Here is a 9,054-nt window from a genome sequence, read left to right as displayed (position 1 = left end):
ATTTATAAATTTTGATCTACTAGCAGAAATGCTAGGCCGGGCATCAAGCTCAAGCTTTAAACATTTAGCAGTGCATCACAAGTTGCAAGAGATCCAAATGAAATGCTTAACTAGACCAAGCTAAGTCGCAGCGCAAGAACACCTAGACTGGCAGAGTGCATGTCTTCACAGGAGTAGCATGCAACATCCGCCTTCATAAACACCTCCCTAATGTGACACTTAATTTGAGTTGAGTTGAGCTGTCACAGGTAGGTTCAGGTGACAGTGACACAGATAGTTTCAGTAGGATCCCCAAGATAAGGATGAACACGTACGTCCCAAACCTGCAGCATCAGGACGACCACGGGGAGCCCTTGTCGATGCGGATGCTGAGAGGCACCTCCCTGGACGGCCCGTCGTCGCCCTGACCCGGAACCAGGTACATCGGCGGCACCGACAGGAACGTTGGCTGGTCGGCGGCGACCACAGCGCCAGGCGACGTGCTGCTGCGCACCATCATCTCCACCAGGACCACGTCCGACTTGCCGCTGCCGTTCTCGGCCGCCGGTGGCGGCAGGTTGACCCACATCTTGCACGTGAACCTTGGCCTCGCCGCCGCGCTCGCACGGACGCAGACCGCCGACACGGCCGTGGTGCCGGCACCGCCGAGCGCGCCCACAGTCAGCAGGAACACGCGCCCGTCGTCCTCGGCCACGAGCAGGAGACGCGGCACGGACGCCCGCAGCCGTCGTGGGGGCACGCGACCTTGGCCGACGACACCACCGCGTCCAGCGCGGGGCAGAGGCCGAAGACGCCGTCGGCCTCCTCGCACGCCTCGCACAGGCAGCGTGGGAGCGCGGCCACGCAGACGCCACACGCCAAGTGCCCGCCTTTGCACTGCACACAGGAGCAAACCAGCCGGAGTTGGCAACGACAAAACAAATCTGCAGTCTTTCTTCTTCCACGAAAGAATCGGATGGAACTAACCTGGAGGACGGGAGGCTTGAAGGGGCGGGTGCAGAGAGGGCAGTGGAGCACGCGCACGTCGATCCTCACGGTGAGCTCCACCGGCGAGCCGTACTCCGCCGTGACGACCGCGCCTCCCTCTCCGGCGTCCTCCTGCACGGCGACCTCTTGCTTCACGTGGCCGTTGGGAAGCTCGTGCCTCGCCTTCTTGGCGCTGCTCTCGTCCATGGCCGACGGGGAGCCCCCGTTCCTCCTCTCGGCGCTAGCACCCTGCATCATCCTGCCTTGAAACAAAGTAGATCGCAGCTCAAGTCGACGGTGAAAAGAAACCACTCGATGGCGGGAGAAAACAGAAGAGAAACACACGACTTGTGAGAAAGGGCAGATTTGTTGAGTAGAGCAGCATCTACCTTCTTCTTCCTCTCCAGTCCAGATCACAATGAACAGGAGTTGTGGGATAGGAATCTCTTTGTTGTCTAGTCTCTGGTGAGCTTTTTAACAAGGGGAGGAGTGAGACAAGAGAGCGACGAAAAGTGAGAGCCGTATAAAGAAGAGGTGCCGAGACAGCTGCAGCATTGATTGGTGTTGAACATGGGTCAAGCATGTAGAGCAGAATGTTGCATGACCGGCATCATCGGTTTATTAAGTTGCAATCATCTAAATTGTATGCATTCTTGAAAAATCATTGTAGGAATTTCAGAGGATTGCATATCTATGAATTTTTTTTTACTTTGTTTGTTTACAAGATTGCAGAACATTCCTCGGATTGCTCCATAAGAGGAGTGAAAAATGTTAGAGGAGAATGTTGGATGACCGGCATCATTTATTTATTTATTGTCACAATTTAACGCAAACAGTTAAATTTAAGAAAAAATAGACGAAGGTACTTCATGCATAGGCATCTTTTTACATATTTGAAAAAAATCATAAAACATAAACATAAACCAGCGAGGTAGCTATACCAGCCGGTAGAAGACCGTGTAGTCTTCGTCATCGGTCTGGAGCTCCGCCGCCATGTCTTCCAGCGCCATCGCGGCGCTGCCTACGTTCTGCATCACGCCCCCTTCCTCCGGCTTCAACTCTGCCCCTCTCACCTTCTTGCTGCGGTGCTGCTCGAACTCCATTGGCCAACTCCTCCTATTCACTTGGGCAGACTGGAGGGTGTGTGAAAGAAATCGAAGCGGAGAGGGCAAAGGTAGAGCAGAACTGAAAACTGAAGCCACGTGGAGTAAGCAATAGCGTGCCCAAAATAAAATAAAAACAATATATTATCTCATCATATTGATTCAAATGGTTGTCATTATTCCTCAGATAACTAAGATCATCTCCGCTCGGCTCCCAGCACCCCATCCCCAGGCCAAAAGCTATCGCTGAATGGACGAAAATTCATGCCCCAGGAGCCCAATTTTTTGCGGGATTGGTTCTATTTTTCATCCGGCGATCGCAGACCCAACACAAAACCCCGAAGAGCGTCGGATGAAGAGAAAAGGCGTGGGTCAGGACTGTCGTCATCACACCCACAAAGATAATCTTGTTAAGCGGAACTGACATGTAAGTACTCGGTGTGTGTTCTTACATCAAGATGAGACTATTAAACACTTGTTCTTCTGGTGCCGGTTTGCTAGATATGGATGGTCAATCATCCAAGTAGATTCTAGCCTTTATCCTCCGACTAGTGTTGCCAACAACTTTGGCAATTGACTTCATGATATCGATTTAAGGTTTCAAAGACTTATTAGGATGGGTGCGCTTGCAGTTATCTGCGCGTTATGGCTATGTAGAAATGATAAAATCTTTGATGATAAAAATTGTTTTATTTTGCAGGTTATCTACAAATGTACCAGTATTCTCCATTTGTGGTTGCCTTTTCAGCGGGGGTGGAGAATTGCGACATGTTTACGAATGTTTGTACACGATTGGAGGCTACAACGAGGGATATTTTTCCCTACATGGGTGGCCGCATAATCTACGGATTGGAGCTCCTCCTGTTTCATATATAGACGTTTTACATTTTCTCGTTACCACATGTATTCCACCATTTTTCTTTATTTCATGAATACTTAGAGGACCTTTTAACGGCTGTGTGCATCCTGGTTATGCAGAGGTCGGGTGTAATTGCTTGTTCAAATAATAAAAACAACCATTATCAACAAAAATCACCCCAAGCTGTGGCCCTTAAAATATATTTTCACCCGACGCGACCCAACTATCCATCCGGCGCCCCAAGGCCGAACCCAGTAGAAAGGGAGGCTAGTGGGGGCGTCGGTGCATCACGTGTTGGCGGGAACAACGCGTGAAGAATGCACGGGAAATGCCTACTGGTTGCAGACCCGCCCCGTCAATATCGGCGGAATTGTCTTCCTCCTCGCCTTCCGCACCCGTCAAAGGATGCTCGCCTTCAGCGCATGCTCTCCTTCTGCATCGTGTCGGCGTTAATGCTGCTCATCCCCAGGGCTCATCTTCAGCGCATGCTCGTCTTCAGCGGTGGCGTTAATGCTCGTCAACGCTCCCTCGGCGCCATATAAAGCCCCGCACATGCTCCCTCGCCGCACAATCCAGCCAGCACCCTCACCATCTCCTCCTCCAAGTGTTCTCCAATGCCCTAGCCATGGACCGCCAAGAGAGAGAAGGTGTCACCACCAACGGCTTCGGCCGCCGGTGGCTTCAAGTCGCCGAGGCTCGCGCCCTCTGGAACATGCGCTACCCCGTCCCGCCAGACATGCGATGTCCGGGGAGGAGGGGCGCTCAGCCGCGGCAGCCTACCGGTCCCACTAGTGCCAACGGGATGGAGCGCGCCGTGGCGATCTACGATCATTTTTGGGAGCGCCTAACGCCGAAGGAGAAGAACGATGTGCGGTGGTCTCCGGACACCGACCAAGCATCGACGACATTCTTCCTGCGCGAGCGCGAAGACCGCCTCACTGCCTACGACGGCAGCGGTGATCCTCTGGTGAACTACAACGCCAGCGGGCGGCGGCGATGGTGGAGCGCACCCGGGAGGACCCTTGCGTGGGTCCTCGGCTACATCGCCGACGAGAACGACCCGCCGCTGCAAATGGCGCCACGATAGCTGCAGCTATCGGCCCCGCGCGAAAACGGCTAGTGGGCGGCGCGGCGCCAGGAGTCCTCCTCCTCGCGCTCCTCTTCCTCCTGATCCTCCTCGTCGTGTGGGTCCTTGGCCATGTGCTCCCCCCTACAAACACCATCGCCACGCTTCTTGGAGACGGTGAAGGACGAGCCGGAGGAGGCTCCTGCTTGTAGGCGCTGCCATGGCGGTGGAGGCGTCGTCATCCGCGAGTGGCGCTCGCCATCTCCGCCGCGCGAGCGCGAGTGGACGCCACCGCCGGAGTACAAGGTAGCGGCCTCAATCGTCAAGGAGGAGGATGACCCGGAGGAATTCCCTGGGCTGCGCTAAGCCCATCTCGAGTCCTTCACCCCAATGGATGAGTTCGCCGAGGTGTGAAGCGTGGCCAATCAACGCCGCACTGAGGAGGAGCGCCGCCGTCGCCTCGGCCTCGTCATCAACCTGGACGACGACGACGACGCTGGCCAGTCCAGCAGGCCACACAGGAGGCACGGGGATGCCGGCCAGGGCAGCAGCTACCTCCCGCGGCCGAAGAATGAGGAGCCCACCGACGAGGAGGAGGACTACGCGGCCTAGGGCTAGGCCGTGGTGGCAACGATGGCGGTTATTAGATTTTTACGGGGTTTTTATGCCTATGTTTTTAAATTTGTACAAATATTGGCAAAGTATAGCCGAACTATCTATGAATCTACTATTTCTACGAATTTTGTTATATTTTGAAAATTTGAATTTTTTTAGTATAGGGGCTGCGACTGACAGCCGTCCGGCGCCTATTTTTGTTTTTACCGCCATCACCCCTATATGGGCCCTAAAACAGCTACACCAAAGCCATACGAGGAGACGAGTGGAGATGCTCTTACACATACACAGTGTTGTAGCGTGATTGTTCCAGAAAATATTGCAATATCCGTCTATATGTTCCTAGAGAGAAAAAACTGTAGCAATCCTCCAGTAGCATGCATGCTAAGATTGTGATTTTGTTTTAACCACATGACCCTCGGAAAATCTAGAAATGCTGATGTAGCTGAAATTGTTCTGTCAAACAGCAAAGGTATGATTTTTTTTCCAACCTGCATAAAACTAAGCTCTAGCTCCTTAGAAAAAAAACATGGGGAAAGCTGGAGATGGGTGACTTTTCAAAGGAGTATTCCCCCAAACTGGTGTGGTTCAGTTGAGAAAATTACAAAAAATCATCACATATCAGGTAGATGTTTTAAAAAACCACCACTATACGAAAATGTTTCAAAAACCACCACTCTACTAACAAGTAAAAAAAGCACTAATCCTTGTCTAATATTGGTCTAATGACGAAAATGACATGTGGGGCCCATTGTCAGGCTGACGTGGCTGTCGAAAACGGTCAAGAGAGACACATATTAGACTTGTTCCTGTTCTGGGTTTTTCTGTTAAATTTGGAAGGACCCACTTGTCAAAACATATCCTCTATCCTCTTCTCTCTAAAAAAGCAGATGGTGCTATGCTCACCGCCGTGCTCTGCTCTATCCTTTTTTCAGTTTTCCCTTTTCTTTTAATTCTAGTTCTCTAAATCACAAAACCAGGATCTCCAATTCCGTCTCCGGCAACAGCGCCGCGCCTCGCGACCCCCAGCTCCGTCCCTTCCTCAGTCCCCTTGCCGGAGCAGAAGCTCACCCGCCCGCCCCTTGCCGGAGCAGAAGCTCACCCGCCCGCCCCTTGCCGGAACCGGAGCTGGCCGCAGCCGGTCGCGACCGCCCCTTGCAGGAGCCGGAGCTCGCCGCGACGCGCCTGCCCCTGCCCAAGCCGGAGCTCGCCGCAGCCTGTCGCGGCCGCCCCTTGCCGGAGTCGGAGCTCGCCGCGACATGTTTTCCGCCCTGTCAAGACCGGAGCGGCACATGCCGCCTCCCTTCGTTTATGTCTTCTCTCTCCGGTGTTGTGGAAGCCGGCAAACAAGCTGGTGGCAAATGTGATCGATGCGACTTGGTTAGAGTGACCTTGGTGCTGTTGCAATGAAGTCGAAGTCGTCCCACCGTAAGCACGATGGATGATTTTCGGTGACGCTGCTTGCCCCGGTGGTGTGCTTCTTCGTTTGTGTCGCTCCTAGCCTCCTGACGCTTTTTATGTTTAGCGGTGCTCTTGTTGATGTAAACGTTTTCACTCGGTTTTCCTTCAATAAACGAAGCAGTTTGGATCTCTGTATCTTTTTCTTCTATAATGTAATGAACACATCAGTTCTCCTGCTGTTACTCAAAAAAAAAAGATCACCATGCACAATGAGGCCAAGTTCAACGGTTGCCGCATAACGGATATCTTGTCGGTTCGTTTAGGTTGCGATGTGACGATCCGCGACATAAAATAAGCCTCGGTCCCTTTGCAACCGGAGGCAGCCCCAATGGCTTCAAAAACGTAAAAAAAGTGTGGAAATAAAACTTAACTTAGTTCACATATATTTGGGGCTCAAAAGCCCCCCAGTTTTACACATAAATAGAAGAAAAATATAATAAAAACAGTATCCCGCCGTGGGATGCTAGCCAGCTGCATCCTAGTCCTTGTCGCCGTGATCGATGAAGACCTGCGGCGGTGGCCACACATTGGCCGTCGGAGGCGACGGCGGCAGAAAATCTAGTGCCGGCGGTGGCGCCGGTGCCGCCGCTTCCTCCTGGGAGGCCAGATTGAAGGCGTCAAGGAGAGGCCATTTGGCGCGCTCCTCTGCCAAGGAGATGGCATCCATGCGCGCAATGGCCTCTTCCTCTGTCAACTCAGCATCCTCCGCCTCCATTGGCTTGTAGTTGAGGTTCCGGTCGTATTCATGCGGGTCCTCAGCCGCCACCTGCTGGTAGACGGCCCCCACAAACACCGACATCCATGGGAAGGGCTCGATGTACTCGGGGTTGGCCCTCATATATTGGGACCAGTCTCCATGGCCTACGCACACTGTGGGGGATGTGTACCCCCGCAGCGGGAGCTCGTATTCCTCCACCTTATTGGCACCGGTGGCGGAGGCGCCTTCCTCGACAGTGGCGGTGGGATCGAAGTAGGCTGGAAGGCCGCCTCGGCTCCTCGTAGTCGATGTCCACATCGGCTGCGCGCAGGGCTGCTCCTCGGGATCGCAGGCACTGGCACCCGAGCCATGTTGAGATGCAACCCAGGCGAAAGGTGCGCAGCTGGCCACGAGAAAGACACTTTGATGTCGGTGTAGAGGTGTGACATCGCCGTGTCGATGTACACGCGGGTGATTTATGTAAAATACATACATGAACTTTGTAGTTTATTACCACATATTACCACATATTTGCATCTTATATAATGTTGTTTGCATGTTATATATTGTCTTCGGGGATTTTCTTAACAATCCTATCTCCTCTGGTTCTAACTCTATCTGCAGAAAACACCTTCTCTTAGTATTTTTCAATTTCCAGGAGCTACGTGACATGAAAAAGGGCAAGGTCATGGGCAACACTTTGGAAACTTCGAGACGAACAAAATGAGCTAAAGTGTAACACTACGAGGTCAAGGGGCTGGGAAATAGACCCAGTGGCGCCCCCTCCCCCTATGGGCGCGCCACCTGGTGTCGTTTCCCCCTTGATCGTCCGATTCGCCTCAATCTTGCGCCCACGGACTTCGTTTGACCTAAAAATCCCTATATATATGACCCCCAGGGTTTCCTCGATGCTACGACATCAGAGGTCAACAACACATAAACAGAGAGTCAGCAGGCCGTCACCGGCAGAGATTGAAGGAGGGAAACGCTGCCGGAATCGCCTCCGGTGGACTCCACCCGCTCCGGCGTGGTCATCATTTGCATCTTCATCAACATCGTCAACACCATCTTGATCGACCCTTGTAGTCCCTTGGAAAACATGATGTGTGAGGCAATCTATCAGTTTCCCATGTTGTATTGTACCTCTATGTCTTTGTTTGAGTAATGACTTGTTCTTGGCAATTGTGAGATAATTTTTTGCTGGTTGTATATAAGTATTTGTTATATCTTCTATGATGATCTCTTTTACTGATATATATGTGCACACATATGTTGGGGAATGCATGAGGTTGTCACCGTTGCATGATGATAGGAGGAGAGACAACTGGAGCCTGACAGAAACCATGTCTCAATTCTTAGATTCATGTTTTATTAATTCATGGTTAATCCTTTGTTGTTCGCCAAAATTTTGCTACGACATACTATGAAGCGACACCGGTAAGTTGTTCGCAAAACCATTGGTTATGGCTTTCCGTTGCCTCGCAAGTTGCTAACATCTAGGGAACATGTATGTGGGGAACGGGACGTTCCGGGAACCAGGGTTTTGGTCACGCCTCGGATGGTGGGCGTGAGATCACTCTGGTTCATCATGGTGGTCCTTCTCCTGGCCATTCTTTTGGCGCTTCTCCTGGTACTTCTCCTAGTGGTTCTTCTTCATGCTCTAGGCCCAAGACACGCTCGAATGCATCGACGAGCGACACGTGTGGAGGTACGCCGAGGGGGAGGCCTCGACGTAGAGGTCTCCCAGGACAAGCTTGACTGCATCGACGCGCGACACGTGTGGAGGTACACCGAGGGGGAGGCCGTCGGCGTAGGCCTGACGTCCGTCAGACGGACGGAGCCGCTAGGCATGCTACGCCGAGTGCCCGTACGCCGAGGGATGGAACCCGTCGTCGGCGTCTTGCATCTACGTCGACGGCCGCCGCTACGCCGAGGGCTGCGTGGTCTCTCGCCGAGGCAGACCTTGCCCGAGGAGCTACGCTGACGACAGTCTACGCCGAGGGCCCGCGGCCTTCGGCACCTCGTGCCATTCCTGTAGTGCAAATCGGCAAGGCATTGGTAGAGGGAGGGGAGGCGAGTAGTGCTCTATCGGAGTAGCCAGCGTTTCCTTGAGTGTGACGTTTTGGAAACTGAGCTAGTTTTATTTTCAAATAGTCAAAATTTGTATTTTAAAGTTTTAAAAATTCACACAAAATTTTTGAGTTACCAATGATTTATGCTACAATGGTGTAAAATCTCAAAGCAAAATAATTCATATTTTAGCCTACACGAAATTGACAAAATCTGA

The 9,054-nt window shown here is 52.3% G+C and overlaps 1 pseudogene; it reads right to left on the bottom strand.

The window, feature by feature from the left end:
* Positions 1 to 92: 92 nt before the first annotated feature.
* LOC124659754 lies at positions 93 to 1,307 on the bottom strand (annotated as a pseudogene).
* Between the last annotated feature and the right edge of the window lie 7,747 nt (positions 1,308 to 9,054).

This window comes from Lolium rigidum, chromosome 6 (assembly GCF_022539505.1).
Source record: "Lolium rigidum isolate FL_2022 chromosome 6, APGP_CSIRO_Lrig_0.1, whole genome shotgun sequence".
In the NCBI taxonomy this organism is placed as follows: domain Eukaryota; kingdom Viridiplantae; phylum Streptophyta; class Magnoliopsida; order Poales; family Poaceae; genus Lolium; species Lolium rigidum.
The sequence above is the reverse complement of the archived record's forward strand: the minus strand, read 5'-3'. Positions and strand labels throughout refer to the sequence as shown.